General features: G+C 44.5%; 1 long non-coding RNA gene across 1 annotated transcript in view; it reads left to right on the forward strand.

Annotated features, from left to right (window-relative positions):
- Positions 1–504: 504 nt before the first annotated feature.
- The window catches only part of LOC143816374 (uncharacterized), a 50,445-nt gene continuing 31,237 nt past the window's right edge, over positions 505–19,712 (forward strand). Inside the window, exon 1 of the long non-coding RNA XR_013223929.1 lies at positions 505–639. This is a non-coding gene — a long non-coding RNA (uncharacterized LOC143816374). The remainder of the gene's footprint in view (positions 640–19,712) is intronic.

Consider the following 19,712-nt stretch of genomic DNA (forward strand, 5'->3'; position numbering starts at 1 on the left):
CACTGTCCAGAATTGGATACAACCACCTGAAATTGCAGAGCCAGTCACCGATGTTAGCTTCTCGGGTGACTGTAAAGAAACCAATGTGATTTTCAGCCTTTTGGCGAGAGAGAATAACATTTTTAGCTGCTATGGGATCAATAAGTCCTTGTCCCGAGAACATGGAGGAACTGTAAGAAACAGTCACAGGCAGGAATAATGTCCAGTGCTTTTTAAATATTTAGTGTGTGTACCAAGGCTGCAGAATGCTGACAGTTTATAACATACTACCTGTCAGCATTATGCACCATTGCCTAGATACAACACTTTGGCATGTGACCAGCTTCTTTCCAGATTGTGGAGGAGCTGGTCACACACTCTCTAGTGTTTTCCTGTATGGAGACTAGACGTAACGTCACAACAGACATTATGCCTAGTCTTCAGCAGACCTGCCTGCTGGCTGCTCTGCTCCTTCTATGCGAGTTCTGAAGGCCATCCTGACACTTGCGCAGTCATCCTCTTTACTGTCCTGATGATGTGAGATCATCTCCTGCACAAAGCTGATCACTGGTTCTGCCTCTTTTTTTTTTAGCCTGTATTGGTAAGGAGGCTACTGCAGGAGCAGAGAAGGATTACAGGGATCTGGCCCTGCAAAAGGAGGTAAGGAACACAGGAGGTGAGCTTGGTAAAGAAGCAAGTAGGGGGTGAAGTATATACGAGAGGCAGTTATATAGGAAGTGACACGAGAAAGGAACATAAAGGCATAACAGAGAGGGTAGTGAATGAGGAGTGGGCACCGATGCTATATTGCTATTGTCAGCAGGGGCACAGGGAAGCAGTGGGGACAATTCTGTACTAGGGAGAAAATACCTTGTAAGTCCTGCTAAATAGTTAGAGAAGTTTATTATAGGTTTGCCATTTAAAAAAAGCATGTCATGGGCGGGGCTTATTGGGAAAGGGTTGGAGATTGTTGTGACTTGTGGGCAGTGCCTAACAACTTGGAAAACTATTCATTGTCACAGTAGGGGTTCTAATGTCTTATCTGCCATAGAGGTAGGAACTGTATGTGGATTGTCATTTTAAACTGTAATCTAACGTGCGAGTGACGTGTCACTGATGCATGAGTGATGTATCTCTGATGCATGATTGATGTGTTTATGATGCGCAAATTATGTGTCTCTGATGCGCAAGTGGCGTTTGTGTTTCTTTTGCTGTCAGTGTCTGCCCCTGCTATGTGGAATTATTATTATTATTTATTATTATAGCACCATTTATGCCATGGCGCTTTACAGGGGTATACATAATAAAAATGGATACAGTAATGTTAAACAATACAAGTGACCAACTGATACAGGAGGAGAGAGGACTCTTCTTGTGAGGGCTTTACAAGGGATGGGTGAGGATACAATATGTGAGGGTAGAGCTGATCATGCAGTGGTTTGGTGGATCGGTGGTTACTGCAGGTTGTAGGCTTGTCAGAAGAGGTAGGTCTTCAGGTTCCTTTTGAAGGTTTCCGTGGTAGGCGAGAGTCTGATATGTTGGGGTAGAAAGTTCCAGAGTAGCGGGGATGCGTTGGATAAATCTTGAATGTGATTGTGGGAAGAGGAGATAAGAGGGGAGTAGAGAAGGACATCTTGTGAGGTTCGGAGGTAGATCACAGATGTATGGAGGACACAGGTTGTGGATGGCTTTGTATGCCATAGTTAGAGTTTTGAACTGGAGTCTCTCGGTAATGGGGAGCCAGTGAAGGGATTGACAGAGGGGAGAAGCCGGGGATTTATCAGGGGTTAGGTGGATTAGTCAGGGAGCAGCAGAGGTTAGAATAGATTGGAGGGGTGCGAGAGTATTAGAAGAGAGGTCACAAAACAGGAGGATGCAGCAGTCAAGGTGGGAGATGATGAGTGCGTGGACTAGGGTTTTTGCAGATTCTAGGTTGAGGAATGTATGGCTGGTTGTGGAGTGAATTATAATGTTGTCACACCTAAATGAATACCACTATTTAATCAGTGTATGCTAATTTGTAGTTGGTACTACCACATTGCTACTGTTGGAAAATATCAGCCATATGGTTTTGCCAGTCAGAAAGTAGCTCTCGCGAATTAAAGGGGTTGTACTAAGTTTGGTAAGTATCTACTGTTCATGAAAATGGCAGTGGCGTGTTGCAGAATATGTCCCTTTTTTTGCAACTTGCTTATTGCGGTACCTTAGAGGTGGACTTGCGCAGAGGTGTACTTAGGTTTTCTGGCACCCGGGTCAAGAAATAGTTCGTCTTCCCCCCCCCCCATCAAGCGGTTTGAGTAATCTTCATGCAACCAATCACTCATATGCGATTTGCACACTTAGGCCTCGCTCCCACTTACATATAAATACGATGACTGCTTTACACTCATACCAATGTTATACAAATCTGCGAGTATGCAATCCGTATGCAATGCATTTTTCACATATGTTTACAAATTCCAAATCATCCTATTAATATAGGGCATTTTAGATTGCTAACCCTTATATAAACCCTTTTTGCAACATGTGTGATGCTGAGCACATCCATATATTCTTGAGGACATACTTCACAGAATTGAATACTTTTGGTGTTGACAACAACAACCTGTAACTATTGGAGGTAAAAAGTTGTATTTGGATCCTAAGAACAGCTCCTTTTCCACTGGATGTTATCCCGTGAGTATGGGGTTGGCTATTTCCTCATTGTTGCTCCGAGGAGGCGTTGCAGATATTGAGTGTATCCACCCCTCACCCAACGTCTAACAAGAGGTAATTTTGCCCGGCTGTATGGTCATCTACGGAGGCATCCGGACAAATGTACGGCCTACTCAGGAATGTCACTGTGTACCTTTGACCTTCTACTGGAGGAGTTTCGGCCTGGATTGACATTTCAAAATACCAGCTTTTGCCAATGCATTTCTGCTGGAGAATAACTGCTGCTTACCCTGAGGTAACATTTTTTTTTTTTTTATTAACCCCTTTTCCCCAGAAGGTGGTTTGCAAGTTAATGAATAGGCCAATGTTTACAATTCTGACCTCTGTCACTTTATGTGGTAATAACTCAGGAACGCTTCAACGGTTCCCACTGATTCTGAGACTGTTTGTTCATGACATATTGTACTTCATGATAGTGGTAAAATTTCTTCAATACAACTAGGAAACACAAGTTTTGTTTGTGAAAAAAATGAAATTTGGCAAAAATTTGAAACATTTAGAAATTTTAAAACTTTGAATTCTTATACCCTTAAATCAGAGAGATATGTCACACAAAATAGTTAATAAATAACATTTCCCAGATGCATACTTTACATCAGCACAATTTTTGAACAAAATTATTTTTATTAGAAAGTTATAAGGGTTAAAAGTTGACCAGGGATTTTTCATTTTTTCAACAAAATTTACGAAACAATTTTTTTAGGGACCAAATGACTTTCAGGGGTCTATATGACAGAAAATACCCAGAAGTGACACCATTCTAAAAACTGCACCCCTCAAGGTGCTCAAAACCACATTCAATAAGTTTATTAACCCTTCAGGTGCTTCACAGGAATTTTTGGAATGTGAAAAAAAATTACCATTTAACTTTTTTTTCACAAACAAATTTACTTTAGACCCATTTTTTTATTTTCACAAGGGTCACAGGAAACATGGGCCACAAAAAATTTTGTGCAATTTCTCCTGAGCATGCTGATACCCCATATGTGAGGGAAAACCACTGTTTGGGTGCACGGCAGAAGGAGCGCCATTTGACACCACACAAGTGACACCATTTTGGAAACTACACCCCTCAGGGAACTGATCTAGATCTGTGGTGAGCACATTGACCCCTCAGATGCTTCATAAAAGTTTATATCGTTGAGCCGTGAGAATGAAAAAAAAAATTCACATTTTCACCACAAATATTTTTAGCCCCAAATTTTGCATTTTCATAAGGGTAACAGGAGAAATTGCACAACAAATTGTATGGTGCAATTTCTACTGTTACCCTTATGAAAATGCAAAATTTGGAGCTAAAATAACAATATTGTGGGGAAAATATGATATTTTTTATTTTCATGACAACTTCTGTGAAGCACCTGGCGGTTCAAGGTACTCATATTCTCCCCACAAAAATGGTATTTTAGCCTCATTTTTTATTTTCACAAGGTTAACAGGAGAAATTTCACCATACAATTTGTATGTGAAGGAATACTGCTGTACTTTTGAGGCACAGTGCAAAGCTCAGAAAGGAAGGAGCACCATATTGGAGTTCAGATTTTTCTGGAATGGTGTGAAGGTGTCATGTCACATTGGCAGAGCCCCTGAGGTGCCAGAACAACAGAACCCTCCCATATTTGAACTCATTTTACAGACTACACTCCACAATGAATTCATCTAATGGTGCAGTGATTATATTGACACCACATGTGCCTAACAGAATTTTGTACCATTGAAAAAATACATTTTTACCACTAAAATGTTGTTTTAGCCCCAAGTTTTAAATTTTTCTAAGAGTTAATAAGAATTTTTTTTTTACAACAAACTGAGGTCCTATTTTTCCTGAGTGCACCAATACCCTACATGTAATCGGGAAATATTTTTCAAGCACAGTGCAAAGCTCAGAAGGTAACAGGCGCCATACTATAGTGCAGATTATACTGTTATGGTTTGCGGGTGCCTTGACCCACTGGGAGAGCCCCTGAGTTGCAAAACAGCAGAGTCCCCCATAAATGACCCCATTTCACAAACTACACCTCTCAGCGAATTCATTTAGGGATGCACTGATCATATTGATATCATGGGTGTGTCATAGATTTTTATGCCATTGAGCAGTGAAGAAAAAATAATTACATTTTTATCACCAAAATTTTGTTTTTGTGCCAGATCTTACATGTTCACCCAAAAAGTGGGTAAAAATGGCACCATAATTTGTCCCACAATTTCTATTGAATGTGACAATACCCCATATGTGGCTGTCTCCTGGAGCGCAGATTTTCATAGAAGAGTTTGTGGACTCCATATACAGAGCATCTAATTGCTAGAAGAGCACCTACTGCAGGAAGTCCTGTGGATGGCGGATGGCAAGTTGTAGTATGCTGGCGTATGTATGGTGCTGGTCCACTGGTATGAGGATGCCCTGAGTCAGTAGGAGAAACAGTGGAAGGAGGGTGTCCTGAGTCAGTAGGAGGGACGGTGAAAGGAGGATGGCCTGTGTCAGAAGTGGCTGGCTCCTGAGCGATGTGAAAATATGTTGGGGGTTATTTGGGGGGATGGCAGCATGGATGAGGTGTAATATGGATGTTTTTATTTGCAGCCTTAATTCCGAGTGGATTTTCCATAGATGTTGGGCTAAATTACGGCAAAATGCCTACTCATCATCACATATGGTTCTGGAAATATTGCCCATCACCCAGCTATCAATCTGCCCACTTGTTGGTATGTTGGGGCCTCCCTTCTTCTTCTGAGTCACTGTGGTATTGCTGACGCCTATGGGGAAGTACTGTATCTAGGGCCAAGGTTGGGCTGCTACTCCTGGCTTGCCCTTCTTGCTCCGTGACAATCTGTTGTGGCGTTGGGCCAGGAACCTCCTCATTGGATGGGCCAGGAATCTCCAGGTGAGATGGGCCAGGCTCGGACGCAGAGGCTATCTCCTGTTCCCATAAGTTGGATTCTGTTCTTTATGTACAAATTTGAAATATGGTTATAAAATAATACTTGTAAAAATTACTGTGCTTTTTAAAAGCCAGATTGAGGAAAATGGAAAACTTATGGTCTTAATTCCATTACGGGTGCCAAAAAATTTAAGCGAGACATATATAAATAGGGCCTTTTTTTTACTTTTTCCAGCTCCAATTTTCTCTCGCTGCTGGCGCTCTCTCCTGTACTGATCATGACAACTTCGCCATCTTTGGGTAACGTCATTCACTACAAAAGGGAACATGTAAATTTCTAAATGCTTAGAAGGCCACAATTTTACAAGTTAGAAAACTTAATAGTTAAGTAAACAAAAAAAAACACGCTTTTTAGAATCACCCTGCGTAACTTTCCCCATATACTCTAGTATAAGCCGAGATTTTCAGCCCATTTTTGGGGGGTTGAAAGTCCCCCTCTCGACTTATACTCAAGTCATACCCAGGGGTCGGCAGGGGATGGAGAGCGGGGGCTGTCTAATTATACTCACCTACTCCTGGCGCGGTCTCTGCAGGTCCCTGCTTCCCCGGCGCCGCAGCTTCTTCCTGTACTGAGCGGTCACATGGTACCGCTCATTACAGTAATGAATATGCAGCTCTACCTCCCATAGGGGTAGATCCGCATATTCATTACTGTAATGAGCGGTAACGGTGACTGCTCAATACAGGAAGAAGCTGCGGCGCCGGGGAAGCAGGGACTGCACATTCTGGCACCGCTCTGTCTTCAGGGTCTTCTGCAGTGACGCTCAGGTCAGAGGGCGTGGTGACGTGGTTAGTGCGCGCCCTCTGCCTGAACGTCAGTGCAGAAGACGCTGAAGATGGAGTGGCGCCGGAACGAAGTCAGGTGAATATTGAAAGTGTCGGGGGCCTGAGCAACGGAGAGGTGAGTATGTGATTTTTTTTATTTTTATCGCAGCAACAGCAAATGGGGCAAGTGTCTGTATGGAGCATCTTATGGGGCCATAATCAACGTTTGTGCAGGATTATATGGGGCAAATATCTTTATGGAGCATCTTATGGGACCATAATCAACATTTGTGCAGCACAAGACCGGGATTGTGAAGGACTCTATGTCTCACAGCAGAAACCGGCAGGACAGCTGGATTACAAGTCACCTGTCCACCATTGAAACCTGAGGACACAGTAGCGCATAGAGCCCGGGTCATGATAGAGATCCTGTAAATAGGCTCAAGCTACCTGCCATATGGGTAGTGTCCTACCTGCAAGGAGAACAGAGAGAACAAGTGAGGACCTTGTGAGAGGCCTAAGACAGCAAGGGGCTACACCACAGCGCTAGAAGGAAGGCTTCTAACTCCACCTGGTAAGGGGGACTCCCAACTCACTTCCAAGCCGGACGGACCACACCTGCATCCAAGATCTGGTACCCTGGACTGTGGCTGCCTGAATTAATCAGTAAACCAGATAAACCTGTATCCTCTGTTTATTTCCAGCACCACACCATCCTTGCCAAACACACCGGGAGCCCTGGAGAACCAACTTCACCTGTGGACAAGAGGAAAATGAACTGGACTGCTGCTCAGTGGTCCAAGGTGTTGTTTCCAGATGAAAGTAAATTTTGTATATCATTTGGAAATCAAGGTCCCAGAGTCAGAAGGAAGAGTGGAGAGGCACACAATCCAAGCTGCTTGAGGTCTAGTGTGAAGTTTCTGAAGCGATGGCCTAGGGATCACCACGGTGCAGGAAGACTACCATACACAAGATGAGGTGCAAACAACAAAGGGTAGATTTATTGGAAGGCAAGGAATGAAGTGGATGAGGAAGATGCAAACAGGGGTATGCAATGGCAAAACATAATTTACAAGAGTTACATTCTTTAGCTTGTCCGTAAAATAGCACGGTGCTCCAACTGTTACAGAATCAACATACGTCACACAAGTAAATGCAAACAATAAACAAATAACGATGCTACACTACATATAACCTCCCTGGCCTTTACTAAGCAGGCCACACGGCTGCCATGTACTGACTACTGAAGCCTACACTAGGCCCTGACATGTGCACAAAATAGGAACAAACTCACGGTGATGTTGGGGACTCAGATCCAGTCCCGGGGGCCCCCAACAGTCCAGTACGTTGGTGAGCACGGCTTTCTGCCAGCTCCGTGAAATGTGGGTTTCTCCTTGCTTCTGGGTCCTGGAGGTGCTCCTGGAAACTGTAAATCCCTTTCTCGGTATCTTCGTGGCTTCTCAAACTCACACAGGACAGCCACTCTCGCTGCACCCGGAAAAGTCTGTCAAATCTCACAAGTCCACTCTGTTACAGGCTGGGGGTCCTCTCTTGCAGAAAACAGCACAAAGTTCTCTCTGCAGCAGCTTCAGCTCACACACGCTGTTCAGGCTTCACCCCCACCCTCTGCACAGTCCAGCTCATTCACACAGCCTCTTGCAGGGGAGAAGCAGAACATTCCATCACACCAGACAAGGGGGTGCAGTCTCTTAAAGTGACAGCGTGTGGACTTCCGGGAGGCGGGGCATCTGAATGGCCGCATCTTAACAGAGCTCCTGCATGCAGTGCCAGAATCCATGTCCATCTGGCTTCAAATCTTCACAGAAAGGGGAGAGAAGACGCTGAGGAGCTGTGGACACCATCAGGCAACAGGAGCAGTGTGCTTGTCCCGGAAGACAGGGCTGGAAGAGCCTGAGAGCAGCTTGCAGACATCGTGGGTGCAGACGGCCGCCATCTTAGGGGCCTGGAGGACCTGACCATCGAAGTGATCTGCTGCACTACCTGGTAGCTGGAAGCAGGTAGGAGTGGAGCCTGATAGTGCCCTCTCCCTGGAGCTGTGTGCCTGTCAAGGACTGTACGAACTGCAGCAACTGTGAGCACATTGTCCCCCTCCCCTTCCTTCATCGTCCATCACTGCAGTGGGGGAGAGACTGTTCTGTGGGGATCCCAGATTCACACGGAGAGACAGCAACACCTCCTCCCCCCAGCAAAGACTTAACCCTAAAGGAGGCACAAAGGAGAGAGTCACTTGGAGGTTTGTGCAGGGGCAGTGTGTACGGACAGAGGAGGCCCTTCCCCCCTCCTCTCACAAGAGAGCTACTCAGTGCAGGGCAGTGAAGACTGTGTTAACCCCTTCAGCCTGAAAGTCGCCTAATGCATCAGCTATCAGTCTGTGACTGGGGTGAGACAAGATTATCACGCACACGGGACTCACTGTGGAACAGGTTTTCTGGGGTGGGGGCTGTGTGTGTGGAGGAGTGATTATAAGCTTCATCCCTGCGGGAGTTTTTGCTGGAGGCGTGTTGCTTACATGGCTGCTATTTGATCATTGTTTGACAGAGGAACTGTTCACCCCTGTGGTATTGGTTGCTGCACAGCCTTTTTTGCATTGATCAGAGACTGTCATAGGGCTGCATGTGACTCACCAGAAGGAGCTGAAAGTGCTCCCGAGCTCAGTAATAATCCACGTAATGGAAGGTTTTGTAACCCTTTGTTAAATGATTTGAAGTACCGTGAGTAGGGACATGGGGTAGAAGGTCGTACAATTCTCCGAAGCCGCCACATAAGCCTCATCTTTTTGATATTGCTAATCTAATGGAAAGGTTTCTTACAGTACCTGTGTATAACATGGCACCCAAACCACTAAAAAAGACCACAGACCTTACCAGCAAGGACAAGACAAAAGCAATGGCTGAGCCTGCTCCATCACCTCCTAAGCATGCAGGTACAGGCTCGCCCTCAAGTGGACAATCTGCCAAAGTACGCCCCCAGAACAACTTAGAGCAGACCAGAGCCGACACTCTGGCTCTGGATGTTTCACGTATTCTAATGCCCATGTTTGACAAGAAATTCGATGAATTATGGGACTCAATTACAGCAGTGCTGGCGCAGGTCACGACTCTATCGCACACAGTGGGGAACCTGGAGGCTCGTACCCAGACATGTGAAACATCAACCGCAGAGCTTCATCAGATGCTTGCACAGCAACAGGAGGAAATTAAGCAATTGAGGGAGCACAATGATGATCTGGAAAACCGCAGCCGAAGAAATAATCTACGATTTGTGGGTATCCCAGAAACCATCAGAGGAGAGGACCTTACTCTTTTCCTGACCAAAGACTTGCCTGCGGCTCTGGAACTTTCCTTCCCACAATACCCCCCACTGCTTGAAAGGGCTCACCGTATAGGGGACACCATGCCAGCAGACAACAAGAAACCGAGACCTGCAATAGCCAAATTCCTGCACTACGTGTCCAAGGAAGCAATCCTTAGAGCATATCGACAAAAGCGTAATGTCTCAGTCCGTGGCCTCAAGATCTTAATTTTTCAGGACTTTTCAAAACAGGTCTCAGACAAGAGAAAATTATTTACGCCTGTGTGCTCCTATCTGGCGGAACACAACATTAGATTCCAGTTGCAATATCCTGCTAAACTCAGAGTGCGGGAAAATGGACGTTTTACGGTGTACACAGATCCTGATGAGGCTAGGGTTAGGCTCATTCCTCAAGAGGACACTGGCTAGGAGAAGTTATAGGGTGTTAAACACCTAGCTTGAGATTATTGCAATGTTCTACCCTGTATGCTCACGGCTTCAGATTAATGTTTTAATGTGTTATAACTGATGTTTTTCTATCATAGGTTTGTTCTTATGTTGTTTTTACCCTTGTGTGGACTCCCCTTCCCCTCTCCACCAACACACGACTCTGTACGCCTTACCGACTTCCTGGAGGGTCCTGCTCGCTGGGACAGGGACCACAGGATCCAGATGCAGGATTTTCAGCATTTTGAGACGCCCAGGACTGGGGTAGGATGAGTAACACACCACTTAACACACAGCCATACACTTTTGTATCTTGGAATGTGGCGGGCCTGAATTCCCCGATTAAACGTAAACGGGTCCTTACGCACCTAAAGAGGCTGAAGCCTGATGTGGTCTTCTTGCAGGAGACTCACTGGAGGCAAGGGGATGATAACACTTTGAGAGCACCTTGGATTCAGCATTGCTTTTCAGCGCCGTTTGTTTCCAAGTCGCGCGGAGTGGCGATTTTGCTGGGGAATTCTCTGCCTTACACCTTGCTTGATGAATACTCAGACACTGAGGGACGGTTTTTATATCTTGCGATCCAAATTGGAAACACAGTATACACACTATTGAATATCTATGCTTCAAATTATCCCAATACTACTTTCTTTTCAGAGTTATATCAATTTATTCTGACAAAGCGCACAGATAATTTAATTGTGGGCGGTGACTTTAATGCTGTCCTTGATCCACACCTGGATAGATCTTCCGTGGCTTCCCATGACAAACGTGCTACTTCAGTCATTTTAAAGATTATGCAGCACACTGGGTTGTGTGATCCGTGGCGGGTGCTTCATACCACGGAAAGGGACTACACATTCTACTCGAGGGTCCATGATACCCATTCTAGGATAGACTACTTCCTAGTAACAGAAACTCTATTCGAAAGGATATCAGAAACCACAATAGAGTCTATCATGATATCGGACCACGCACCAATTAGACTGCAACTGGGGATGGAGCCTCCGAGGGGCTCTTCGGCGCCCTGGAGGTTTCCATCCTATTTGGTTAACTCGGAGGATTTCAAACAGTTCCTCCAGGTCCACTGGAACAACTTTTTGGACGATAACATGTCCTCATCTTCGGATACCTCACTGATGTGGCGCACATCTAAGGCCGTCATGAGAGGCCATGTCATTTCATACATGATACACCAAAAAAAGGAAAGGAGAACTGGGTATAATCTTCTTCATACTGACCTGCTAGCCACACACCAGGCGTACTTGAGAGACCCTACAGACATTAATAAACAAAACTACTTCTCCGCCAAACAACTGCTAGATGCTTTTACTATTGCCCAAGCAACCAGGAATATAGAGTTCACGAAAAATCATTAGTAGTAAACGGGTAGTTTACTGGCCCGCCTGACTAAGCCGCATACCTCCAAGCGCACAATCCTGCAGATTCAACAACCCAAAAGTAACCGACTGGTCACCTCGCCACTTGAGATACAGCAAGCGTTTATAACATATTATACCACACTTTATAAAGAGAGACCGTATGACGCCCAGGGTGCACGGGACTTAATTTCCGCGGTGGAGCCCACAAAGCTGACAGCAGAGCAGAGAGATTTTTTGTCTGCCCCGATAACCATTGAGGAGGTGCAATCGACTTTTAAATCTTTCCACAATAATAAGTCTCCGGGACCTGATGGACTGACCATAGAATATTATAAGCTTTTGCAACCGTATAATACCCCTATTCTAGTGGATATACTTAATGATATTTATCTTAAGGGGGAGGTGCTGGAGGGCTTTCATGAGGCCCACACAATTCTTATACCCAAGCCAAATAAAGATCCCCTTGATGTGGGTTCCTTTCGCCCTATTTCACTAATGAATGTAGACTACAAACTTTTAACTAAGATATTGGCGAATAGAATGCAGGTATTTCTGCCACAGGTATTGACACCCTCACAGTTGGGGTTTACGAGGGGGCGACACTCGACCTTAGGGGTCCGATTGGCGGTGGCGGCTACGGTTATGGCCAAACAACAAAACTATCCCCGGACAATGCTTCTCAGCCTTGACGCGGAGAAAGCGTTTGATTCTATCTCATGGAAATTTTTAAATACAGTACTGCGCTACAGGGGTTTTGGAGAGACTTTCCTGGGATTCTTGCAGAATATTCAGCGTGGCGCGGCTACTAGACTCTGGGTGAACAACTTGATGTCCCCTCAGATTAATTTGGAAAGAGGGGCGAGACAGGGATGCCCGATATCGCCCTTATTGTTCAACCTGGCTTTGGACCCTCTTTTACAGTATCTCCATGGCTGGGCAGGTCTTGAGGGCATACGATGTGGGGCGACAGAAATTAAGACTGTGGCCTTCGCCGATGATTTACTGATCTTCCTGTCAAATCCACGGGAGTCTCTGGGCCCGCTCCTTAGAATAATAGAACAGAAGGGGGCGTTGGTGGGTTTCACCATAAATGTTGGTAAATCTGAGGCAATGATGCTCTCTGGGCCTCCCGAACCACGCTGGACACAGGAACACTCTTTACGTTGGAAGACTCACTCCTTGACTTACCTGGGGGTTCAGATCACGAGAGACCCGGCAAAACTTTACAAAACTAACCTGCAAACGTACATCACCTCATTGCAGGACGAGTTGACAGCATGGGAAAAGTTTACCTTGTCCTTCATAGGCCGGGCAAATTTGATAAAAATGATCTCATTTCCCCGATTATTATACCTATTCAATATCCTGCCATTTTATCTGAGACCAGTGGATGAACATAATATTAACCGTCTGTTTCGCAGATTTGTTTGGCAGGGGAAGAGGCCCAGAATAGGATTCCACACCCTCACACAAACCCGAACCAGTGGCGGAGTGAATTTCCCAGACATTAAGCTGTATAACCTTGCAGCAAACATGCGAATTCTCCGAGACTGGTTGAAGGGTACCTCTACATACTCAGCTCTAGCAGTTGAAACATCATTAGTGGGAGGCAGGTCACTGGTAAACGTACTACATGAGCCTTACACATTGGTGCCCCAGGAGCTGAGATCCAATCCTCTGTTTATAACAATCTGGCGGTCTTGGGCGGTCATACGTCGTAGATTAAAGCTATCACCACGGGTGTCACTGGCACAGACGTTTTGTACTAATTCTAGGTTTCAGGCAGGGAAGGCACACCACATTTTTCATGGTTGGCAAACATTAGGCCTGGGCAGGGTGGGAGACATAGTAGATGTACATTCCAAAAAGGTCCTTACCTTCAACCAGGCGACACTCTTATTTGATTTCATCAGTATACACCCTTTCCACTTCATGCAATTACAGAGTTATGTGACGAGTGTTACTTGTGGTTTCAGTGATAATGACTGGCAGGATAGGCTGATAACCAAATTTACCACATGCAAGCTGACGAAAAGGCTTGTGTCAGACTACTATACATTCCTAAGATCTGAGACCGAGAGGGAAGAACATTCCACAGGAATAATGAAGTGGCAGCTTAGTGACCCGTCATTAACACCTACTCTGATTCTACAAATGTTGAGGAATACGCTTAAATTTACACCGTTTACATCTTATTGGGAAATGACGTTGAAGATTATGCATAAATCCTATATCTCGCCAAGGCGCAACTTTCTTATGGGTAATATACCGAGTCCGATCTGTTCCAGGTGTGGAGAGGTCGAGGCAGACATGTTCCACTGCTTGTGGGCTTGCCCACAAATCCAACAATTTTGGCAACGCATACTTGTATTTACTCATACGCATACACCATATAGGGTGGCTCTCACTCCAGCCTGGGCTCTTTTCGGGTACATTACTAATGAAGGGGCTGTGATCCCCACTTATGGTAGAAAATTCTTGTACATGATTTCGGCCTCGGCCCGGAAAACGATTTTACAAACCTGGCTGGCACCTAATGTGCCCACCCTGAGGATCTTCCTGGACAAACTCTCCTTCCTATTTAGGATGGATTGGGTGGAAGCATCCCTTCAGAAAGAACTAAAAACCCAAAATTTTTTTGAACTATGGCAGCCACTTATACCCATTCTTCCGACGCATATACAACAGAGGCTCAAACAATGCTTCTGCACAACTACATGGTTCCTGGAACAGACGGTAGCGGGCCGGGCACCCTTGTGAGTGGTGTTGTCTCTTAAATAACACATTGGGCGAAGTGCGGAGCCGTGTGTTTCCCCCCCCTCCCCTCCCCTCCCTTCGACTTTCCCTAGTCTGTCTGTTGACCCCTCCCCCCTTTTTTTTTTTTTTTTTTGTTGTTCTTCATTTTCTCTTTGGCTATAACTTCCCCTCTTTCACCATTTAGGGTTATCTAGTTACAGAATGGTAGTCCACTCGTATTGTATTTCCATGTTGAATTCTATGCTTTATCTTGATTGAGAGGTATTTTGCCTTTAATTTGCAAACTGGAACGCTAAATTAGTTACCATCTTTAATAATGGGCTTCTGTAATACCGGAAAGAGGGAAATAATCCCGTGTACCTATGTTTGCATATTGATATGTTAATGTTGAAAATGTTTAATTGAAAATGTTTAATAAAAACAGTTTGGAAAAAAAAAAAAAAGTGACAGCGTGTTCCTTACTGTCCATAACAGCACCACCCTCTTACATGTCCACAATCAGTGATGGATGAGGAGACTTATCATCTGCTGGTGTAGGTCCACTATGTTTTATCAAGACCAAAGTCAGTGCAGCCGTCTACCAGGACATTTTAGAACACTTCATGCTTCCCTTTGCCGACAAGCTTTTTGGAGATGGAAATTTGATTCTCCAGGACTTGGCTCCTATTCACACTACCAAAAGTAGCAATACCTGGTTGAAAAACAACAGAGTCACTGTGCTTGATTGGCCAGCAACTCACCTGAACTTAACCCCATAGAGAATCTATGGGGTATTGTCAAGAGGAAGATGAGAGACACCAGACCCAACATTGCAGACAAGCTAAAGGCTGCTATCAAAGCAACCTGGGCTTCCATAACACCTCAGCAGTGCCACAGGCTGATTGCCTCCATGCCACTCCACACTGATGCAGTAATTGATGCAAAAGGAGCACTGACCAAGTATTGAGTGCATTTACTGACCATACATTTCAGTAGGCCAACATTTTGGATTTTAAAATCATTTTTCAAGCTGGTGTTGTAAAGTATTCTAATTTACTGAGATAATGAGTTTTGTGTTTTCATTGGCTGTAAGCCATAATCATCAACATTAACAGAAATAAACACTTGAAATAAATCACTGTGTTTGTAATGACTCTATATAATATGTGAGTTTCACTTTTTGTATTGAAGAACTGAAATAAATTAACTTTTTGATGATATTCTAATTTTGTGAGAAACACCTGCACATAGTCCCGGCCACAATCCAACTAGACCAGTGTTTCTCAACTCCAGTTCTCAAGACCCCACAACAGGTCATGTTTTCAGGATTTCCTTAGTATTGCATAGGCGATGGAATTAATGCTTGAGCAGGTGATGAAATTATCACCTGTGCAATACTAAGGAAATCCTGAAAACATGACCTACTGTGGAGTCTTGAGGACTGGAGTTGAGAAACACTAAACTAGACTGTTTCCAACCTCACTCAATACACCTGCATTGAGCAAAGCCATGCCCATCTAGTAGGAATGAGGCCAAGAGTATGCAAATCATATAGTCGATTCACCGCTGTTCCCTGTGCTAACAATTAAGAATCCTCACAGAGCGCAGTGTGCGCGATGAGAGGATTCACAAGTCTGCAGTCACATAGAGTAACTGCAGACTTGTAGTTTTACACTGAACAACCCCTTTAAGATCTATGTTATATGGTGCAGGATTTGCAGGAGAGGGAACAGGAAATGAAGGATGATGATACGCCGGTGGATGTAGAAGGAGTGCATAGATTTGATGCAGGCAGGGGACGAGACATACAGAGTGAAAATGATGACGACGACCCTAGCCATGACAATCCAACATCACAGAGTGGTAATGACAATGAAATAATGGGGCTCTTGGTTGCTCTGGCAAACATGGCACGCTGTATGCTGCAATACTTGTGGGAGGGCCGGCATATTGTAAACATGAAGCAAAGTGAGGACCACTGATTAGCCAAGCTTTTGGACCAAAAGCAAAATGGGGGTAAATTTTCCAGCTTTCAAAAGGGAGTTCAAGTTGGCTTATTACTTGGATACCTGCTCTGCGAAGCTCTCAGTGAGCTAACGTCTGCTGCCCACATGACTGACCAACAGACCCCGTTATGATCCACATAGGCACAATATTCCTCTGATTCTGACAGTTTTAAGTTACATAGTTGCATAGGTTGGAAAAAGGCCTAAATCCATCAAGTTCAACCTTTCTCCATTAATTATACAGTACATTATTTGTCACTACATTATCTCTAACCCACAATGTTATTTGTACTGAGGAAATCATCCAGCCCTTCTTTAAAAGCTGTCATAGTGTCTGCCATTACTACCTCTTGTGGTCGGGCATTCCACAGTCTGACTGCACTAACAGTAAAGAACCCTTTCCTATTTAGCTGCTGGAATTGCCTTCCTTCCTCCCATAATGAATGCCCCTTGACCCTTAGTATAGTCTTTGGAAGCAATAAGTAATGTGCCAGTTATTTGCATTGACCACACATGTATTTATACATATAAATGAGATTTCCTCTGAGACTTCTTTTTTCCAAGCTAAACCAACCCAGCTTTTCCAACCCCTCTTCATATGAGAAGCCTTCAATCCCTTGTAATAATTTAGTTGCCTACTTTTGAACAGACTCTAACTCCTGAATATCCTTTTTAAAATGTGGATGCCAAAACTGGATACCAGATTCTGGATGTGGCCTTACAAATGGTTTATAGAGTGGTAACAATACATTGGGATCACAGGATTTTATCTCTTTTTATACACCCTAAAATCTTGTTTGCTTTTGCAGCTGCTGCTTGACATTGAGTACTGCTGCTCAGTTCATTTGTAACCAGAATACCCAAGTATTACTCCTCCAGTATAGTATTATTTAATGTATATGCAGCAATAGGATTAGTCTGTCCTAGGTGCATTACTCTAAATCTATCAACAATAAATATAATTTTCCAAGTGTTTGCCCATTCAGACATCTTATCCTGATTGTTTTGTAATATTGTACTGTCAAAGTCAGTTTTCAATATCCTACATAGTTTGGTGTTGTGAGCAAAGACTGACACTTTACTCTCAATCCCATCCAGTCATTAATAAAGAGGTTAAAAAGAATCGGCCCTAGCACAGATCCCTGATATCCCCACTGCTGACGATATTCCATTTAGAGAACGTACCATTTATGCATGCTTGATAAAGACCCATGTGGGTTGAAACGCTGCACTTTGGCAAATAAAGGAATTCATCTTTGAACACTTTCACCTGGACTGGATGCTGTCCTTTCTGTCCTATTTGGTATGTACATTTTCCATGGGGGTCCAGTGGAACTAGGACGTGCATCCGCTCATCTGTTGTGCTGTCGGTCAGCTGCTTTTTTTCTAAGACTCTTTGTTTCCTGTCATTTAGCCAATTCCTTACCCATCTGCATATAGTTTCCCCCAGTCCTTGCTTCTGTAGCTTCAGTATAAGGCTGTTATGTGGTACAGTATCAAATGCCTTTGCAAAGTCCAGATAAATCACATCAGCCGCATTACCAACATCCAGGTTTGCCCTTACCTCCTCATAGAAACCCAACTTGTTGGTTAGACACAACCTATCTTTCATGAATCCATGCTGGTTTTCAGTTATTATATTATTCCCTGCAATATATCTCAACAGGTCATCTCTTATAATGCCCTTAAAAACTTTACACACTACTGATGTCAGAGTTACCAGACGGTAGTTGCCTGGATCCACCTTCTTACTTCTCTGATGAGATACAGTGGCCTGTCAATTACTGAGCTCAATTCCCTCAGTATCCGTGGATGAATGCCATCTGGCCCTAGGGATTTGTCAATATAATTTGCTCAGACTCAGGCATAATTGTCAAACTACTGTTGTCGCAGGTCTCGACCTACTCTCTGATGAGTCCACTGTAGAGATGACGTCACGGCACTGGAGAGATAAGACACAATACACCAGGGCTATAATCTCTAGTTTGTTAAGCTTAGGGTACTGTCTCACAGTGGCACTTTTGCCGCTACGACGGTACGATCCGTGACGTTCCAGCGATATCCATACGATATCGCTGTGTCTGACACGCAGCAGCGATCAGGGACCCTGCTGAGAATCGTACGTCATAGCAGATCGTTTGGAACTTTCTTTCGTCGCTGGATCTCCCGCTGTCATCGTTGGATCGGTGTGTGTGACACCGATCCAACGATGCGTTCGCTTGTAACCAGGGTAAACATCGGGTTACTAAGCGCAGGGCCGCGCTTAGTAACCCGATGTTTACCCTGGTTACCATCGTAAAAGTAAAAAAAAACAAACAGTACATACTCACATTCCGGTGTCCGTCAGGTCCCTCGCAGTCTGCTTCCCACTCTGACTGACTGCCGGCCGTAAAGTAAGAGCAGAGCACAGCGGTGACGTCACCGCTGTGATCTGCTTTCACTTTACGGCGGCACTCAGTCAGAGCGGGAAGCAGACGGCAAGGGACGATGGTAACCAGGGTAAACATCGGGTTACTAAGCGCGGCCCTGCGCTTAGTAACCCGATGTTTACCCTGGTTACCCGGGGCCTTCGGCATCGTTGGTCGCTGGAGAGCGGTCTGTGTGACAGCTCTCCAGCGACCACACAACGACTTTCCAACGATCACGGCAAGGTCGTATCGCTGGTCGTTCATCGTTGGAAAGTTGCAGAGTGTGACAGTACCCTTACACACACTTTTTATGCATTCTTATGTCGGAGGCGGATTCTCCATATATGGGCTAAGCGTCGGAGGGTTTTACTCCCTAGTCTCCCTATGGTTTCGAAAACATATTTTTACACAGAACATTATTCGTTATCTTACCAAGGACATTCCCTGCTACAATTAGTTCTTAGGAATCAGCAATAACAGCACAATGAAGAATAGTGAATTATGTCTTGTTTTCCTGACCTTTTAGTAACACTTATACAAAATGGAGGCAAACAAGATAAAATGGATCCTGCTATAACAAATTTCCCCCATTTTATTCTCTATTCTGAATAAGCTGTACTGTTTCCTGGCCGTAGGATTTGTTAGTATATATCATCATCAGCTGTGTGAGTGCAGAATTTCCCAGCGCGTACTACACCAAGGACAGAAAATACAGAGAAAACTGGAACGCAGCTACGTGCCCCCTCCATACCAGAGACACAGCAGAGATAAGAAAATCACAGCATTCCTCAACACAGGAGAAAGCAATAGCGCAGATATTTGACTCACCCCTTTCATCTGGTATTTTAGAAATTTCACACAGAAATGGAATACAGCAGTTCTCAGACTTAATTAATTTCTACAAAACCTTCATCACACAAATTCAAAGTCTTCTTCTTCTTCTTCTACGGAAACTGATTATCTAGCAGGGAGACCCTCTGTCCCAAATTTTTAACTGTTTGCTTTCCCGACACATTAATCTCAGTC

The sequence above is a fragment of the Ranitomeya variabilis genome, chromosome 3 (genome assembly GCF_051348905.1).
Source record: "Ranitomeya variabilis isolate aRanVar5 chromosome 3, aRanVar5.hap1, whole genome shotgun sequence".
NCBI classification, from domain to species: Eukaryota; Metazoa; Chordata; class Amphibia; order Anura; family Dendrobatidae; genus Ranitomeya; species Ranitomeya variabilis.